At 50.5% G+C, this 19,610-nt stretch overlaps 1 protein-coding gene and 1 pseudogene across 1 annotated transcript in view; one reads left to right on the top strand and one right to left on the bottom strand.

The window, feature by feature from the left end:
* Arhgap22 (Rho GTPase activating protein 22) overlaps window positions 1-19,610 on the bottom strand; it is a 121,097-nt gene that overhangs the window by 34,514 nt on the left and 66,973 nt on the right.
* LOC119827650 lies at window positions 11,933-16,240 on the top strand (annotated as a pseudogene).

Raw genomic sequence — 19,610 nt, 5'->3', positions numbered from 1 at the left:
CCTGACATCTCATCTCCAACCATGCTCCTTATCAGCCATCACTGTCCCATAGCATCCAATATATTCGAGCACACAGAGTATGTTGACGTGAGAAACTTAGGCTGCTTCCCAGCCCACCTTCACTTTGTCCGTATCTAGCACCACTTATGAGAAGAGCCTGGCATAGAGGGCGTACACACAGAACACAGACAGGAGATGAACAACAATGGTGAACAAGATCAAGTGACAGAAATGCTCACAGTCCCCACTGCAGACAGACGGGCAACCTGCCGATGTGCGTGTGGCCAGCTGTGGACAGTGACGCAGCAGAGGCACCCACACAGAATCCGCTGGGCGCAGCCGCAGCTGCCCATCCTGCCAGGCTGCACCGGGCTGAACTTGCCCTCCTTGTTCAGCTCTCTTTAAAAGGCTCGAAGGCAGCAAATATTACTTGCCCTGCAAGGGTGGCTTTCCAGTTCCCGGGCTGCTAGTTTCACAGTCTACCCAAGATTCTGATTGTCCACTTACCCCTGGGCAGGCGCCTGCTCCTCTTCAGATACTTGGAGAGGCAGAAAGGCATGGTGAGGTGAGTGGGGGGGCCAATGAGGAAAGGATGGCTGGGCACGGCACGGATGAACCTGGTGCCAGGCGCCCATCCAGCAGGCAGCGAAGCCGGCGGCTGCTCTGTCTAGCTGCAGAGTGGATAAGCTGTGGGGACTAGGGTAGGGTCTTTCGTCTCTCGCTTGCGAGGGACTTCTGCATTTTACAGGACCTGAAAGCTGGGACTGTCCAAGGCGGGGATCCCCGTATGCACTTCCCAGAGTACACAGCTACTGGGGTGAAATGGAAGGAGGCACCGTGGAAATCACACCGCAGCCTGGTCTGCATCTGGGCTCCTGTCCCGCATTCTAGCCCAGAGCTCACTAAGTTCCTGACTGTGGTCAGCTGCAGGGCCAAGCATGACCTTTGAGTCAACCAGGAAAGGTGTGCTAGGAACAGGGCTCCAAGCTGAGGGCTGCTGTCTCTGGCGGTGTTTGCCAATGAATGAGCATTGGATAAAAGCTGCACCGCACAGAGCTTACTGCAGCCAGGTGTGAGCTACTTACTTCGTATTTGTTTCCTTTTAGGTTTGTTTGTTTGTTTGTATGCTTGTTGTTGCTGTGCTTTTTTGGTTTGGTTTCTCTAAGTTTTTGGAGAAAGGGTCACATTATGTCGTTTATCTAGACTGACCTCGAACTCACTAAGTTGTCCAGGCTGACTTCAAACGCCATGGCCATCCTCCCACCTTGGCCTCCCACCTCAGGCTGTCTCCTTCTCTTTGTGAGCAAAATGTGGCCAATGACTGAGCCTACCTCTTGGGGTTCAGGTGGAGACTATAAAGAATGCTTAGAAGATGTCCTCCTTCCTCTGAGGTGGATGTCTTCCCACTTTGTCACAAGCAAGAAAGCCAAAGTGCCAGGAAAGCTCCATCTCTGGGAAGCGCAGAGTCAGGACCTGAACTTAACTGGATTCTTCCCGAGAAAGAAGTCACCACACTGGTGATGTTTCCCCGCATCCCTGAAACAAAGCTGGCTGGCTGGTCCAGCCATGCCTGCCTCCCCCCAGCATCATTCTCTCTCCCAGGACATGGGGTCAGAACCTGTGTCTTAGGGTTATCTGTGCTATAGTGAAGCACCATGACCAAAAGCAAGTTAGGGAGGAAAGGGTTTATCTGACTTCCACTTGTCTGTTCATCACTGAAGAAGACAAGACAGGAACTCAAATGGGACAGGAACCTGGAGGCAGGAGCTGATACAGAGGCCATGGAGGGGAGCTGCCTACTGGCACGCTCAGAGTGCTTGCTTAGAGGACCCAGGCCCACCAGCCCAGGGATGGTCCTGCCCACAATGGGCTGGGCCCTCCTCCATCAATCACCAGTGCTCTATAGGCTCGCCTGCAGCCCCATCTTACCGAAGAACCTTCTTAATTGAAGTTTCCTCCTACCAGGGCAAAACTATCCAGCACAGCCTGTGGCATTGGGCAGCTCCAGAGAAACTTCCCGAATGGCTGTGGCAGGAAAACGTGCACCAGGTTTTGGTGAAGAGGGACACAACAAGAAGCCATTTATTTGCCCACTTCCTTATGGCATCACCCACCCCTTCAGAACCAGCTCTCCTCCACCTGCCTGTCACCCCAACGATCTGCCTTTCTCCCTTTCCCCTCAGGGCCTCCCCACAGGAGTGGCCTCCTGCAAACTACACTGCTCTCCTCTTCATAGTTTATTCCATGGGAAAGCGACTTCTAGCTTTGTACAAGTGGTTATTGCAAGTCTGCCAAGGGGCGGTCCATCTTCTGAAAACAGACTTAGCTGTACTCTCTGGTGGAGTGGGTAAAACAGTGGGCCCTCCCTACCTGAGGGGATCTGGGTCCATGAGACTGTGCCGCCTCAAGCCCCCCTTATAAAATGACCTGGCATTTGCATACAACTTGCACACATTCTCTCTAGACTACTGTAGAACCGAATCCATGGCAACACGCTGAACGTAGCCATTATTTAGGGATGGTTGTCCATGTCCTAATAGGAATGAATCTATCATGGGAATATTTTCAGTCTATAGCTGTTTGAATCCAGAGGCAGGGAACCTGCAGACTCAAACGCGTTGCTTAACTACATCATGCACACACACACACACACACACACACACACACACACACACACACACACATCCAAACAACACAAGGTCACAGTGAAGTTGCTCCAGGGGCGTGAGATGGTCCAGGGTGAGAAGCAGGCCGCAGACTGCCTGGGAGCGTGACTTGATAGCAGTGGAGAGTAAGCCTGCTTACTTCTACCAGGACAGCAGGACACAGGGGCCTAGGTCTGCTTCAGGACAGGAGGGGGAGGCCCAGGCGCAAGGAAAGAGAGACTGACCTCTCCAGAGACTGTAAAGGGTCCCCTGTGTTAGTACTTTCTCTTCCTGGTAAAAAGGCCCTAGTCAGTATGCTTGGCCCTGGGGAAGCTGGGCCAGTCCGGCTCTTGCAAAGGCCAACTCGCTCCCAGGAGCCTCCCTGAGCATCAACAAAGCAATCTCACTCCTTCAGGCATCTCCCTGGGGATTTCCTCAGGGCTGAGGGGACATTTGACTCCGCAAGAAATCTGCAAGTGGCCTTCCCAGGGGCATTTACAGAAGTGGTACAGGGGCCCGGCTATGTAATGTAAGTCAGATCTTCCCCACCCAGTGGGAAGTCCAGAGGTACCCTCCGTCCTAACCCTGATTTCATCACGGATCCTGTTTGAACTGCAACCACCTTTGCAGCCTCAACCTCAACTCCCCCACCTCACCCTGTGTGTGCTTGTGCCTGAGGTGTTCCATGCACTTCCAGCCCCTGCTCAGTTCATCTTTCTCTGTCAAATAGACCAACTTCCCATCTGCTCACCAGGTCAACTCCTGCTCAGTTCAGATCCAGATCAAGTGGTCCCGCTTCTCCTTCAGCTTCCTTTAAATTTCCTCCGCACCCACCCCATCAAAAAAAAGTTGGCGTTTTTTAAAATTTGCTTTGCATTTATTTCCTGTGTATGGCTGTTTTTGCTCGCCTGTATGTCTGTGCACCACTCTCTGCATGGTGCATGCAGTACCTGTGGCGGCCAGGAGAGGGCACCAGATACCCCTGGCACTGGAGTTTCAGTCATGAGACACCATGAAGGTGCTGGGACTCAAACCCAGACCCTCTGGAATAGCAGAGTCAACCCTCCTGTCCCTCCCTTTTTTCTTCTATGTGTGGTTACTGAAGCTCTAGTGTATGACAGACATTGTGTCATGTGCTAGGGACATAAACTGATGTCAGCCTCAGAGAGATTAACTAGGCCCCTAAGGGCTGTGGTTGCCACAACAACCATACCACCAAGCCACCAATCTGCTCATACAGCATTCCCTGTTCAGTCATTCTGTAAGCTCGCTGCCATTAGCCTCAGTGCCCAGGCGTGAGTTTCCCAAGAAGAACTCACAACTATTCCTATTGCAACTGAGAAAGACAACCCCCCCCCCCCGAATTATTCACCTTGATCTGAGGTTCCTATCTCAAAGCCTGAGCAAGTACACCCATGTGGAAGCTGTCCCTCAGAGGGACTGGTGACTAAGCACTGTCCCGCCAGCATATCCTCTACCACCAAGGGTGCTCCTGAAGTTCTGAGTGCCCCTCTCTGGAGAGTTAGCCCAGTCAGAATTGCCGGGGTGGTGCTCAGAGAGGTCTGCAGGGGACGCCTGATGCACACAGTGCATGAGGCCCCGGCTACAGAACCGAGGAAAGGGGCACACAGGGTTTAGGTGGGGAACCGGGAATACTGCTTCTCAAGTGGAGGAGGCCCAGGAACACCACCGCCAGGGAAGGGGCCCTAAGCTGAAAAGGAGGCTGTTAGTTCCCGCCACAGCGGCCAAGGTGGTTACATCATCACGGTCAGCTATGGGAAAGCTTCCATTAGCCAGTCACAGTTCTCTCGCTTGCTCCTCTTGCTTCTTTTGCTGTCTTCTTGCTCTCTTGTCTGATCTGTCTGTCTGTCTGTCTATATTCCTGCCTCTCTCATGTCCCCACTCCCCAAAACAGCCTTTTCACTCTTTTGCTCTCCCCCCCTCCCCCAATGAACCTCTTGTGTTAACTCCATTGCACGTGGAGTGCTTGCTCTGCGCCGTACCTCGGCAGGGCCCGCCACAGGAACCCACGTCACTGCCCTTTTATCCTTTCAGAGGTGACACGGGGTCGACTTTCTGGGAAAGGTCTGGTAAGGCAGGGAGATCTGACAGAAACACTTCCGATCTTCTGAACTGAGAAGAATGGGCGAGAAGGCCCTTGGGGGTTGAGAGGTGGACAGGACATTCTGCAGGTACCCAGGAAAGAAGGACAGGGTGTTAGTTCTCTGGCCATGAACTAGGGGTGGGAAAGGTCTGGATGGTAATGGGGAAGCAGCCTAGGAGCCCAGATTCAGCCTGGGCAGAGAGGAACTCCAGGCCTGAGTGGGAGTGAAGCCTAGCTAGGCAGAAGGGTCCTGTGAGTGAGAAGAGGGCTTAGGGCCTCGCTGTGCTCCGTGAATTTTGTTTCTAGAAACTATGTGTGAGAGTAAACAAAAACCATTCTAATTGAGACATCGAACACTTACAAATTCTGGAAATGCTCCTCACCCTGTGCCCTTCATTGACCCCAAAACTGGGCACAGAACTAGCAGCTTACTAACCATTGCCCCAAACCTAACCCTACCCACAGATTCCCTGTGCCCCTTCCCACAACGGTCGGGCCTCAGCTCTGATGCTGATCATTGTTACCCTAAGGACCCGAAGCCAGAGCCTGGTGTACCGGGCACCACTTGCATCTGCTCAGTTTTGTCCCTGTGGCTGATGTACGCCGTCATGACACTGTTTGAGACTGTTGCCCAGACAGATGGGTGCTACACTAGACCTGGGGATACAAAAGATGGCAAGACCCCACCTGGTGTCCTCGGCAGACCATCCATGATAAACACACAGGCTGCAGACAGAGAACTTGCTTAAGAAGCCAAATTAGGTTGTTTCTAGGTTCTGGCTATGACAAACAAGGCTGCTATGAACATAGTTGAGCACATGTCCTTGTGGTATGATTGAGCATGCTTTGGGTATATACCCAAAAATGCCCCTCCCACCGAAGAGTGGATAAAGAAGATGTACATTTACACAATGGAGTACTACACAGTGGAAAAAAATTAATGACATCTTGAAATTTCCTGGGAAATGGATGGATCCAGAAAACATCATATTGAGTGAGGTAACCCAGATCCAGAAAGACAAATATAACATGTACTCAATAATAAGTGGCTTTTAGACATAAAGCAAAGAAAAACCAGCTCACAATTCACAACCCCAGAGAACCTAGACAACAAAGAGGACCCTAAGACAGACACAAATGGATCTAATCTAAATGGGAAGTAGAAAAAGACAAGATCTCCTGAGTAAATTGGGAGTGTGGGGATCATGGCAGAGGGGAAAAGAAGAAGGGGAAAAGGGGAGGGAGGGGAGTGGAGAAAAATATGTAGCTCAATAAAAATAATTTAAAAACAAAAGAAGCCAAATTAAAGGGAGGCAGCAGACATCAGTTCTTTAGTACCCAGTGGGAAGGTGCAGGACCAAAGGACTTAAATTATGTCCGGCCCGTCGTTTATTATGATGACACAGCTGACCCCAGCACAGACCCCAGCCCAGTCCCACAACACTAAACCTTGGACCCCTGGAGGAAAAGAACTGGCTGGCCTAGCCAGTTTCTTCCAGAAAACCTGGGGTGGGGGAAGGGAATTGAAGCCTAAACTCCATGCACCTGACTTTAGCGGCTTCCAGCCCAAGGTGCAAAAGGAGTGGGCCAAGCAGGCTGCAAGGGGGAAGAGATGAGATGCAGTCAAAGGCCTGTAAGAAGTTCAGCCAGCTGGAGAGGAGGGTCCAGTGGATACAATCCCAAGGGACGATAACATGCTACACAGCCAGGGCCTGAGGGGCTCTGCAGACAGGTCACTCCAGTCCTGCCCCTCTCTGGCTGGGCACACAGACACTGCTCCCTGGTTGGATAGCACCACCACGCATCTCTCACCAAAGCCCTGTTTCAGGAAGGATGCATTCCATCCCCACAGCTGTGAGGGGCCCCGGGGCTTTACCTGGCACATTTCCCACACTTCATTTTCAAGCCAAATAGTTCTGTTTCTGTATAGCTTCTCTAGCTTCTCTCCTGCCTGTAGGCCAGCTACACAAGACAAGTAGGAAGTCTCCATGCTAGTGCAGTTTGTAGGTTTAATACATTCTACTATCGAGTGAGTACCAGTCCCTAGCACTACTCCAAAAAGCTGTCATTCACCTTGTAGTCTAAATGAATACAGCGCCCTCTAGAGGCAACCATTTATACTGCAGGCTCTATGAATGGTATCCTCGATGGTCTTACGCGGTCTTATCTTTCTGCTTTCTACAAAAGGAAACTGCTAACGCTGTTCCAAAAGTAGGACAGTCTGTCCAATGGTCGTCAGCAAGGCTCAGGGGGTTGAGAGCAAAACTCCACCCCTTCAGTCCTGTCCTCCTCAGGCCCAGTCATAGGCGGGGCTGGGTACTGGCCTTGGGGGCGATCCCAACCACCTTAGCCATCCTCAGTGTGAGGCCATGACTAGCAGAGTCAATCACTTGGCCCTCCATGGACAGATATCACAGCAACCCCATATTATCTAGAAGTGGCTCCCCCAATTATAATTATCTGTTGTTGGGGATAGAGGAGCAATGAGTGGGAGGGAAGGAAAAAAAACACCAGGCAATATGTCGAGTCCAGGGAGCTTCTGGGTGCACTTCCTCTCATGTTACACACTCTCTTGATGTGCAGGCTTTACCGGCTCCCTGGAAAACGCTGGATTAGACCAGATCATCAAAATGGACCGAGTGTGCCTGGGAAGCAACATGAGGACTGGAGTTCGGATCCCCAGAACCCACATAAAAGCTGGATGGGCATGGCGGCTCCCTGCAGCCCCAGAACTTGGGAGGCAGAGGTCAGGGATCCCCAGGGCAAGCTGGCTAGCTATATTAGCCAGGGTTAGCACACAGATGCACACACAATCACACATGCAGGCTGCATGCTGACCATCACAGACGTAACAGCTGACACCAAGGGAAGAAAGAAGGGCCCAGAACTCAGAAAGGTACACCTTTCTGTACGCCACTTCCAACAGATACCTACTATTCAAAGTGTGCCTTGGCGTGCCAGCTCTTTGACCACAAAATGGCCACGAGGAGTGGCCTTCTGCATATCCTCATATAGGACAGCCACCTTGTGGACGTAGCTGTTCTGAAGATACCAGAATGATACGTGGTCCAGCTGAGAGCGGGACCTCAAGAGGCGTGAGACAAGATGGAGGGAAGTCACAGAAACTCCCATTAATTAATTCATGAGGCACTTAAGGCTAAGACGGGCCAGGGACAGGTCCTGCTCAGCCACACACACTCATCACAAGGCTCATCAGATTCCCATGGCAACCCTGAGACAAGGCATCAGGGATCCCACCGTACTGATGGGGAAACAGCGGCAGAGATAGGACTCGCTAGAAACATGTAGCAAGCAAGCGGTGTGGACTTGCCTGTCGAAAGTGTGCCTGCTCTCTAGGTGGGTGTGAGATGCAAAGGCTAGGGCTCCTTTTCATGGGGATGCAGGCTTTTGTTGCTGTTGCTGTTGAGAATCCCCAAACCATCCTTGTTGACCACAACATCCTTGTTGTCTAACTCTTGCTGCTCCTTGCCCCAGCAGACAAGCACTGCCAGGCAGGGTGTCTCCTCGGGTCGCCATGTATGTGTCAACAACCCATCACTAGCTAGGGAGAGCCCATGTACTTCCTGACTACCTATTACTGGGGCTGAGTCGGGGGCCTGCCAAAGACAAACACACTACTCAAGGATGCTACAGTGGTCTTGGCTGCTTGCCGGAGAGAGGCTCGCTTGCTCTCCTGCACACACTTCAGGTTCTTATCCTCCAGAGACCTAAACCAGCTTCCCAAAGAAGTGGTTTTCTGTGCAACTTAGGAACCCCCTGGAAGGGACAAAAACATCAGGTAACCTGCACAGATGGTCACACGGCCTGGGGCTCCAGCCTTAATGTACATCAGGGTCTTATAGGAGTGGAGAAGGCTCTAGCAGGCAGCGGGAAGAGGGCAGACCTGGAGCCTGAGCCATCTGGGAGTGACCAGCACACGGTCTATTTGCATAGAAAGGCTCTACCCATTAGCGCTGCTGAGCTTGTATCAGCCCAAGACTCGCTAATATCGTGCCTGGTGATGGTGAGCACCTCCTTGTGAGTGCCTGATGTCAGGGCCAGAAGCACAAGCACTCTGGTGGAGCCGCTGAGACAGAGAAGAGGCCTCTGGTGGGGCCACTAACTGTCTGTCTAATAATGAAACTGGACACTGGCACTCACGAGGCGCCAGGAGCCAGGGCAGAGCCTTGGATGCTGGAGGCTAAGGGCTTTGTCCTCCTGAGTCCCTGGCCACCTGTCACTGTAACTTGTGCCAGCTACATTTTAGGCCTGATGTCACTCAGGGCTGAGCATGAGGGGATGGATAAGGTGTCTTCTGAGAACACTAAGGGAACCCAGAGTTCTTCCTAAACAGAACGACACGCCACTCCGGTGGCTCCCTTGGCCTCAAAGCACCCAGGATAGGGGGTGTGTGCCCTGGCGGAGGTCCTGGAGGATGCCGGCACAGGGGTGCTTTGTTCTGGCCTTCACAGTTCATGCTTGGGCAGACGCTCTGTGAATGGCACTGTTGTGGTATTTTAAGAAGATTCTACAAATAGCGCTCCCTCAGAATGGGCTTCAGAACCCAGCTCATGAATGTCCCCCACCAGGGCAGCCGCAGGGAGCTCTAGCTGGACAATAGGGCCTCACAGGGAGTAGGAGGATGCTGGGTGACCCAGCCACACTTCCCGGTCCTCCCAGTGGCTGCCCAGGAGTTTATTGGAGGTGTGGCTCCCTGTCTGGGTAATATCCCTTCAGCGCCACCTCTCTGGATCTCCAGGGTTGCAGGCTCTGAAGCTGTCTGTGTGGGTCGCGACAATGGGGGCGGGGTACTGGAAGGAAGAGTGCCTGGAGATTTCCTCAGACAACGCTTTATTAGGTAGCCAGAAAAAAACTCAAAGACCCACTGTCCAGGCAGACAAAGGCTATTTAAACCGCAATCTTTCCAGAAACTTATTCTGGAGCCTTGGATAGACAGTAATGATCTAGATGCTTAGAAACAGGCAGGAGAGTCACAGGTTGCATTCCTAAGACTATCTGCAAGGCTGGGGTTCAGTTAGTCACCCCTGGGAACCTTGGAGTCTCACTCCTTCACAGAGCCCTTCCCAGCCCAGGGAGGCTGAGGAAGGAGCCTCAATGTGCACTCAGGCACAGCCAGCACTCAGCAGATGTAGCCTCGCTCCTTCCCAGGTGAGACCATTCATCTCCCATGCCTGAAGCATGCCCCAAACATGCCTGAACTGCTGAGGACCGGCAGGCATCACGGGAATTCCATGTGACACCACTGAGTCTACACACCTCAGGCTGTGGCGGTCCCGCTGGCAGGACGTGGGGAGCCTGTAAGGGATGACAAGGGTAGACTTCGCCAGAGGAAAAGTGGAGGCTTTGGCCTAAGTTCAGACCTCTCTCAAGGGGATGGAGGTGACTCGGAGGTGAAAGCACTTGTTACTCTTGCAGAGGCATGGGCTCAATTCTCTCTGCCCCCCCATGGGCATCAGGCACACACATGGTGCACATACATACATACAGGCAAAATATGCATACACATAAAATAATAAACTAGATAATTTTTTAAGTTTAATTATTTTACAGTCACCCACCCCCAACTCCAAAATATGAGAGGCTGACCAGCCAGGGGACAGGTACCACCTACTCTGAACCTATAAAAGTTCCACATCGTAGAGGCCACTGTGCCATCACTGATAATAATCAAGTCTGTCAAAGTTATTAACAACCTGATGGAGCCCCCGAGTAAAGGTACTGTGTCTGCGTAGCCCTGAAACAACTCTGAGTTGTACACCTTACACACTGTTGGTGCTGCGGCTGCTAGTGTCCTCCTGGACTGGTAAGGGCCAGAAGCATAGCAGCCCATAGAGTCCCAACCAGTCATCAGCTTGTGCAGACTGGGGACTGGCTTCGCTCAACACCGCAACCATCCGCTCAACACCGCAACCATCCGAAACAGGCCCCGCAGGCGACAGACTTGCAGAGAAGAACCTGGCTGCTGGAGCCACAAAGGAGACCTGGATGGTCTCTGCCTGACTGGCAATGCCTTCCAAACCAGTATGACCAGGGACAACCCAGCCCTGTTTCCAGGTTTCACTAGTAAAGGACACAGGATGCTGTTCGCCATGTTCTAGACCACACCGCTGCTGGTCCAAGCTACAGTGACAGGTACACGGGGGGTGGGGGTCGGGGACAACAAGCAGCTGGATGGGAACCCATGCCTGGCTGGCCACTCGTGGGAGGCCGCACCTGCTTCCTCATCTCTAGCGGGAAACGAAGAAGGGACTTCAGGGTTTCACAGGGAGTGAGTCACTTCCTATGGATGAGGTGGCTAGGTCAGAGCCTGGCACACAGTGCTCTCTGGGATATGAAGGCTATCCTGGAAGTGAAGGTACGTCGGGTAAAAATCATTTCCATTACTGGGCATCTTCCAGGGGCCAACACCACAGTTATACAGATGCTAATTCGGATCTTAATGAACTTCGTGAGACTTCTGGGACCTCCTCTGCTTACAGGCAAAGCTATTCCTCTTTGGCGCAGAGAATTATGATGTCTGCTGGCAGGCTGGATCCAGAGCCCTGCCCGTCCCATCGCTGGCTGCATGATCTTCCAGTGGTTCCCGACCTCCTTGAGCCCAAGCCCTTGACTTGCTACACCCTTGACACCTCCAAGTAAAGCTTAAGTAAGAGGGGCAAGACCCTGCGCAGAGGAGAGAGGACTTGCTCACAAACCTTGGTAGGAATTAGCTTCTCGAAAAGTCCCCGTCCCCAAAGCACTGTCATCATCTGACCTGGACAGAGTTCCCTAAGAACTCCCCTTGACAGGGCAGCAGTACCATCATTTAACCTGACTCCTGCTTTACCCTGCTTTCAGGGCATTTGTCCTGAAGACTCAGAAGTGCTGGGCAGTGATGGTGCACACCTCTAATCCCAGCCCTCAGGAGGCAGGGGAAGGTGGATCTCTCAGTTCGAGGCTAGCTTGGTCTACAGAGTGAGTTCCGGGACAGCCAGGGCTACACAGAGAAACCCTGTCTTGAAAAATAAATTGGAAAAACAAATCAGAAGCAATTCTTTCCCGTTAGAGATGTGGTACAAAATGGGCAAACAATCTCAGCCAAAGCTAGAAAGTAAGTTGTATATTTCTTAAGTTCTAAGATCATCCAGGGAGATTCTGGGGATGGTGCTTAGAGGCACTCAGAATGGTCCAGCATTTGACATACCATCGTAGGCTTTCCTACAATACATCCTCTAACAAAACTAGGCTGTCTTGAACCCCTGGCAACACGATTGTTTACCTTTATACCAAGAGGGCAGGGAAAACACCTAATATCGTCATGTGATGTGTGCCCAGACAGACTTCGAGGGGTTCGCGCTGTGAGAGCAAAAGTCCTCATGAGATTGTCTAAGACAAAGAAGGATGTCAGCAGGGCCTCGGGTAGCTTCATGTGCGCCAAGTGTGTCTGTGACAGGAACAAGCGGGCTTTCCTTATTGGGGAGCCAAAAACTTGTCAATTTTCGTGCTTGTGTGGAAGGCACAAGCACAGAGGCAGAAAGCGAAACAAATATGTAGCTTTTTAAAATTAAGGTAAAGGCTTGGTCTGTGGTGGAAAAAAAAAGACCATCCAGGGGAAAGAAATATCGATGGAGAGCTGCTTATTCCTGGAGCTCTTGAAGATCACGTGTGTGCCCTTGCACAGGAGAGCCTGGGAAGGGCCAGGGTCCTGTCTCTTCCTGACTCTGGGTCTCTTCCCAAGCAAAGAGTGGAGGCTCCGATAAGCATCGCAAACTCCGAGGCCGAGGATGTGGATCTGCCACTGTATCTAATTTTCGTTAAAAATTACAGTAAGAACATACAAAAAAACAAAGTAAGGGCCATGCCACTGGGCTCCCCAAACAACTTCAATCCCAGCAGACAGGCAGAGCTCTGTGAGTTCAAGGCCAGCAACTGGAGCTACATAATGAGACCCTGCCTACAGAAAAGAAAAAAAAAAATGGGGGGGAGGGAATTGGGTATACTGGTATCTCACTAATTATATAACATTGATAAAGAGACGTAAATTATAAAAAGAAATAGAAATTCTGTGGTTTAAAAATATGATAACTTGGGCTGGAGAGATGGCTCAGTGGTTAAGAGCATTGCCTGCTCTTCCAAAGGTCCTGAGTTCAATTCCCAGCAACCACATGGTGGCTCACAACCATCTGTAATAAGGTCTGGTGCCCTCTTCTGGCCTGCAGACATACACACAGATAGAATATTGTATACATAACAAATATATTAATTAATTAAAAAATATGATAACTTAGTATAAGACCTCAACAACAGATCTGAGGGAAACTGAAAATATCTAGTCTGAGGGAAATATTTTTAAAACATTGAGAAAAACAAACAAAAAAACTTTAGAACCTGATGGCACATGATTAAGGGTAACTTTGCGTGAGTTACCGCAAAGGGGGATGCAAAAAGGATACAAACAATGAATGATTCAAAATCTTCCAGACTGGCTGAAAGGCATGGATCTAAGAATCCCGATACTGTAAGGATGCTAAACTGGGCTTCACATCCTACAAATGTACAGGCAAGCAGTCTGAATCCAGAGAACCTTGAAAGACACAAAAGCAAGCGATGCCACACACGATTCTTAGTGAAGCTAGCCGCTGTCTTCTCAGGAAACCAGCAAAGCCTGGAAGAAGTAGGATTCTATTCCAAAATACAGAAACTGGGAAGCCATCAACTGAGAATTGTATATCCAGGAAAACCATTCTTGAATTATGAGGGGAAAATGAAGACTGACCCAGATGGACAAGGACTCCAAGTTCCCTACCCAGCAGAGCTGTCCTATAAGAAATAATAATTTGAGATCTCTGTGAAATAAGAAGGCATTAGACGTTCACCCACCCACTTGAAGAAATAACACCCATATAAATAGACATAAAAAAGACACTTTAAATGTATATTTTTGTCTAAAAACGTAACTTCACAAAGCATTGCCTACAAAGCTGTGGTAATTACAAAGATGTAATTAATTCCACAATAATGACACAAAGGCCGAGAAGGGAGAAGAGATACATGGTACAAAAGAGTTTATGCTACTGAAGTGAAGACTAGGAATCAGAATTTGAAGACGGGACTAATTTTAGTATCAGTAACAGCTTTTAAGATAACTAAAATAAAATGCTAGAAGGAAACAGTACACTAGAAAGTATCTGTATAACAAAGAATAATGTATAAATGCATAAATGTAATGCATAAATAAGACACAACAAACAAACAACAATGAAAACAAGTAAGAGGAATGGAAAATAAATAGCAAAACAACTTATACATATCTACCTTGCCACAGTTGATACTAATGTATACTAAGGAATGTATACTAAGCAATGTTATTTGCCATAAAAAGAAACGAAGAAACTACTTAAAACTAAAAAGCCTTAAAAAGCAATCAGAAAGAAGTCAGTTCCCAAAACCCAGTGTCAGTAAAGAAGTTTAGCCATCCTGTGTGACAGGGTGAGGGACAGTTGTCTCAGAACTAGAAGTGGCTAGCTGGGCACGAAGTTTGTTCTGGGAGTGTTGAAAATGTTTAAATTAGGGTTATGGCCACCCAATTCCATGACCACATTCTAACTGTTGAGCTGTGGTGTACTTTAATGGATGGGGTCTATAGAGATGATGAAGGGTTTAGTGACGGAGTGTATGGTGAAAGAGCCTGCCTGACAAAATACATAAACTCCAGTGGATGGAGTTAGGGGTGCCATGGAGAGTTATTTTATAGGGTTGATTCCTCTGAAGGCTCCCTACTTTGGTCCCAAGGTCCCCAGAGGTGGCTCTTCTATCCACACAAGGACCCACGATCGAGCAGGATGTGAGAGTAGATTTACAGGCAGCTCAAAAGTCTGAAGGTTTCTAGGAGGCTTTTAAAGGAACATCAGGCATCCTTAAGAAGGATGGCTCCTTTCTGGGACAAGAACCCCCACCCCTCACCAACCTGAAGGCCTGCAGTGTTGACCTCGACCGAGTGCTGGGTAAGGAGACCTGCTTTTAAGCATGGCCAAAGGAGGGCTACTGACCCAACCAGAATGTTAGCACTGGCATCCTAGCCAGACTGCTGCCAGCTCTACGTAAGGAAGGAAGCACCGGGCCTATTGCTCGCCATTGCTAAGATCAAAGCAGTTCTGAGCTCAAGCTGCAGGGCCTGGGAGATCACCAGAGCCTGCTTATTCCTCTTTTTAGATGCACCCGCTGAAGTCCTGAGCTGTAGCCAGGAGAGAGAAGAACTAAGAAAATCACTGCGCTTCCTGAAACATTTCTGAAGCCTCTTGAGATTGGCGTGCATGTCCGAAATGTAGGTGGCAATGGAGAAGCTTGGGTCGGGGAGGGGAGGGCAGGCCTGGCTAGGAAATAGAACTAAATCTCTACCTGAGGCCAGTTCCTGTTTTAAGAAGCCCACAAGGCTGCTGCCTGGTACACTTGAATGGGGAAGAGGTGACTGAGGGAGGATATTTCTCAGAAATACAGTGGAACCTGCACAGACCCTGAGCCACAGGCGAGATGCTATGGGGCCTTGTCCTCTAAGCCGCCACCAGAACCATGGGGGCGCTGACCTCCTGGCCATCGGTCACAGTCTGTGCTCCACCCACATCCTGTTCCACGGCCTCTGAAGCTAAGTTGAATGCAAGCTGCCCCAGCCACTGGCCTCACAATGTCTATCCCTAGAATTCACTATTGGCAGTGTGGGCTGGATTCTTTCAAACTGTCTGCCTCTGGGATTTGCTGGGTGACCAGAGTCACACGTTGGGCCCTACCAGTGGGGAGACAAAGTGTCACCCTGCCTTCCTACACCCTGCTTTCCAGTGTTCACAAAACACACAGGTACAGTGCTTTTACAGAGGTGACAAGAGATGGCCACTGGCGGCAGCCAATCAGAGCAACCCCTCCCCTGAAGAATGAAGTAAATGGGGCCCATAGGCCAGGGGCTCAGAGACAGCAGCAAGCTCAGAGACAGCAGTGGGTGCAGCCCCCTCCCCGCCATGCTCAATCACTCTGGGCCTGGCTATAGATATACAGAACAATGTATAGGACCAGGAGGCTTAGGCAGTGTCGGGGGACAGGCTGGCCAGGCACTGGAGAGAAATGTCACCGGACAAAGAAGCTGAGCTTTTTCTGTATACAGAGACTGTGAGGTAGGCCTGAGGAGGGACGCATGTGACTGGGACTAGAACAGGCATGGGATGGCCAGCGTGGAAGCCAGTGCAGGTGACAAGTAGGAAGGTGATCCAGGAAACTGGATCACAGTTTCAGAAGGGAAGAAGACAGTGGAGAGCCAGCATCTCTGCAGAGGGGCAGGAAGGTACGAAGGGCTCCAGCTGAGAGCCGAGCTAAGCAGTGGCTGCACCTGCTGGTTGAGATGGATGCTACAGAGGAGAGATGGAGGGCGTGGGTCTCCATCAGTCCTCGGCGTCCTGGAGAGACAGAGCTCAGAAAGGAGGGGGAGCCACAGCAGACGGAGTGAAACCGGGCAAAGGGGCCAACCAAATACACATAGATGAAAGGTGAAAGGTGCAGCCACCAGCAATGAGGGCGGACAGAAGGCGCCCGGGGTCATCAGGCACTCAGAGCACCAGAATGGCTCACTGGTCCGGCAAGGGCAGAGGCTACCAAGAGTGTGGGGGTTAAGTGGGCATAAAAGGAGGCAGGCAGAGCAGACAGGCCGTGGGTGCTAGGATGAAGACAGCATGATGGCTAGGTCCCACGGGGCACCAAGTGGACACAAGACTGGCAGTGGTGGTGTTTGATAAGGGACTTGGGCTTCTAAAGACATATGGAGGCAAAAGGAGAAGGGAGTGGGGGTTTCTGGGAGCAGGGAGGCCTTCTGACCAGCAGGAAGAGTGAGGATCAAAAGCCCCAGAGAGAGCAGGAGATGAAGCAGCAGCAGGGTCTCAGGGCCTGCCCTCTGCTCTGGCTGCTTCCCAGCCTGGATCCAACTTCGACTCAGTGCCGGGCTCAGGGGTATTTCCTTTTCCCAGCCCCGGTCCGGGGCAACCATGCAAGACTGAGGAGCTAGATAAATATGTCCCATAGCCTTACACATAGATGTAGCTTAGAAAGAATGACATCAGACAGGTACCTTAGGGTTCAGAGTGAGTACCCCGGCCCTCTGCTCAGGCATACACAGGTTCTGTAGAACAGACACTGGGGCAGGACCACTCATTTCTCTGGGAGCACCTGGGGCCCAGTTCCGCCTCTGCAGCAACCACTCATACAGAGGACACCACCATGGCCCTGAGTTTGGCTTGCAGCCAAGTTCAGCCAGCCGATGGTCCCTGGACGAACCCCAGCACTGGGTTTTAAAGCCACAAGGATGTTGCTGCTAAACCAGTCTCGGGCACTAGGGGAGGTTTTGAGGCTCTCTTCACCAGATTCCATTCAGATTATTGGAATTTTTCTACTGCTTCAGACACACTCTCTCACACAAACAATCAGCTAAAATGTTCTGTTGTAAAAATTTATGTTCAGGAACATCCAGGTTTGAAATCAGCAAGAACAGCGGCTGCTTTAGCTGTTGGTCCGGTGAATATAAGTAACTAAAGGACTTTTCTGAGTGAAATGAATTGTGTGTGTGTGTGTGTGTGTGTGTGTGTGTAGATAGGGTTTCACTGTGTAGTCCAGACTGCCCTTGAATCAGACTGCCCTGCCCTTGAATTTATAGTAGTCCTCCTGCCTCGGCTTCCCAAATTCTGAGATCACAGATTTAAGCCTCGTGCCTGGCTTCTTCTTTTTTAATCTTTTCTAAACAGCAAATACACATGCATTTTGAGCTGAGAGTCTGAATCTTCTCAGGTGACTAGCAAGCACACACAGCCATGGAAACCAACTTGCTGAGTTACTGCTATGGCAACTGAGCTTAATATCTAAAGCAGAGATTCTTAAAGTGTATCCAATGGTATGTGCACCATGAGGCTCTGTGCAAAGCAGTTTCCTTGGACACAAGCCTAGAAGCCAGACCCATAGTCCACCCAACACACTGCTGCACAAATGTGCCCCAAACCCTGAGAAGGCCCGTCAGAAGAAACCTTCCAAACTTTGATAAATGGTGATGTCTTGGATTATTTGACCGCATAAACATTCCACTTCTTTCATTGACTGCAGAATTCATTGCAAATAATGAGCCAAACTGCCTGCCACCTAGCCCGACCACATACATTCAAATGTGGTAAATGAGTCACGAGCATGTAAAAACATTTGAAGATGTTTACATTAAGAAGCCAAATATGAAAAGGGGAAGAAGAAGAAGGAGGAGGAGAAGGAGGAGGAGGAGGAGGAGAAGAAGAGGAAGAGGAGGAGGAGAAGAGGAAGAGGAGAAGGAAGAGGAAGAGGAAGAGGAAGAGGAAGAGGAAGAAGAAGAAGAAGAAGAAGAAGAAGAAGAAGAAGAAGAAGAAGAAGAAGAAGAAGAAGAAGAAGAAGAAGAAGCCAAATAAATAAATGCCTTTCTTGAGCCATGGCCCTCTAGATGCATAGGTTTCCTCCTGCTGGGCACTGGCTGCTTCCCTCTAGCCCTAAACTTAATCATCCCTGCTTATTTCCGTGGGCTGCATAATCTCCGTGAATGCATTCCACATTGGATCCCTGCTTCCAGCTGTTGCTTGTCTCTTGCAGTGGAGGCAAGCAGGATAACACTGCCAGGCCATGCTGCCCCTCACTTGGATGGGCATAGCCAAGGATCTGGGGTTCTTTCTAGGTTACTTGCTGAACACATGCTCGCCCTAAGCAAGTCTTTGCAGATCTACCCATGCCCCCCAGACAGACTCACAGGAACCTTGTTTACCGAGGAGGGCTCAGAAAAGACCAAAGCAACCTACTTGGCCCCGCCCTCACAAAAGTCTTTGCCTTTGGACTCTGACCTGCCCGCAGAAAGCACGCTGTAAGCCCCTCCCCTGGAATCCCATTGTTGCCCTGGCTAAGTTGGCTCTCTGCCTGGGCCCCCAAGCATGAAGCCCATAAGCAACATTCTTTCATTTTTCTTTTAAAAATAAAATGCTAAGAAGACGGTTGTGGTGGGACAACCATAACACATAACACATAACACATCAAAGTCCATGAGTGGTTTCTTTTGGTTCTGGTTGCATGTCTGGATGTTTGGTCCTGTCTAAACTGCGATTGGGTCTGTTTAGTAATATTGTGGGGCACCTTATACGCTTTCTGGAAGGACTTCTGTGGAATAAGGATCACTTGAGCAAGAGTCCTTCACGCTGTTTGACAGGTCCATGCTTCTCCTTTATCTGGGTATAGAATATGCTTTGTAGACAAATAGGACGTAGTGCTTATTCTGAGAGCGACAATCAAGTCTTATTTGCTGAGCTCGGTGGGACACTTAAATCACTTAGGGACACTTAAGTCACTTAGGGACACTCCTCAAACACTGGCCCTGGGGCGATTTCAATAGGCAGGGTGAATGAGAGTTAGGGTCAGGCAAATTTGGGAAGTGAAGTAAGGATTGTACCCTGTGTCCAGAAAGGCTCCTTTTGGCGAGGGAAGGGTTAAGTCAGACGGCCACGGCCACTGCCTAGGGAGGCCGGACCTCGGGCAGCCGCCGCTGTCCCGAGCGTTCAGCGTTGGGCCCTCTCCAAGCCGGCTGCATTCCAAAAGCAACTCTGATCGCAGGTTCCGCAGCGACTTTGGAAAACTCTGAGTCAGGCCCCCTTAGTCCAAGTCTGTGACAGAGGCGGGTGAGAATGAATGGCCCAGCCCCCTCTCGGCGGTTAAGCCGCAGAGGCGTCCCGGGCGCTGGTCTAGCTGGCGGTGTCGGGGACCCGCCGGCTACTGCTGTGCTCCTCGGTCCCCCACCCCCTACCCGGCCCAATGCAGCAGTGGACTTGACGGAC

The sequence above is a fragment of the Arvicola amphibius genome, chromosome 12 (assembly GCF_903992535.2).
Source record: "Arvicola amphibius chromosome 12, mArvAmp1.2, whole genome shotgun sequence".
Lineage (NCBI taxonomy): Eukaryota > Metazoa > Chordata > Mammalia > Rodentia > Cricetidae > Arvicola > Arvicola amphibius.
Note: the sequence above shows the minus strand (reverse complement) of the source record. Positions and strands in the feature narration are given on the sequence as shown.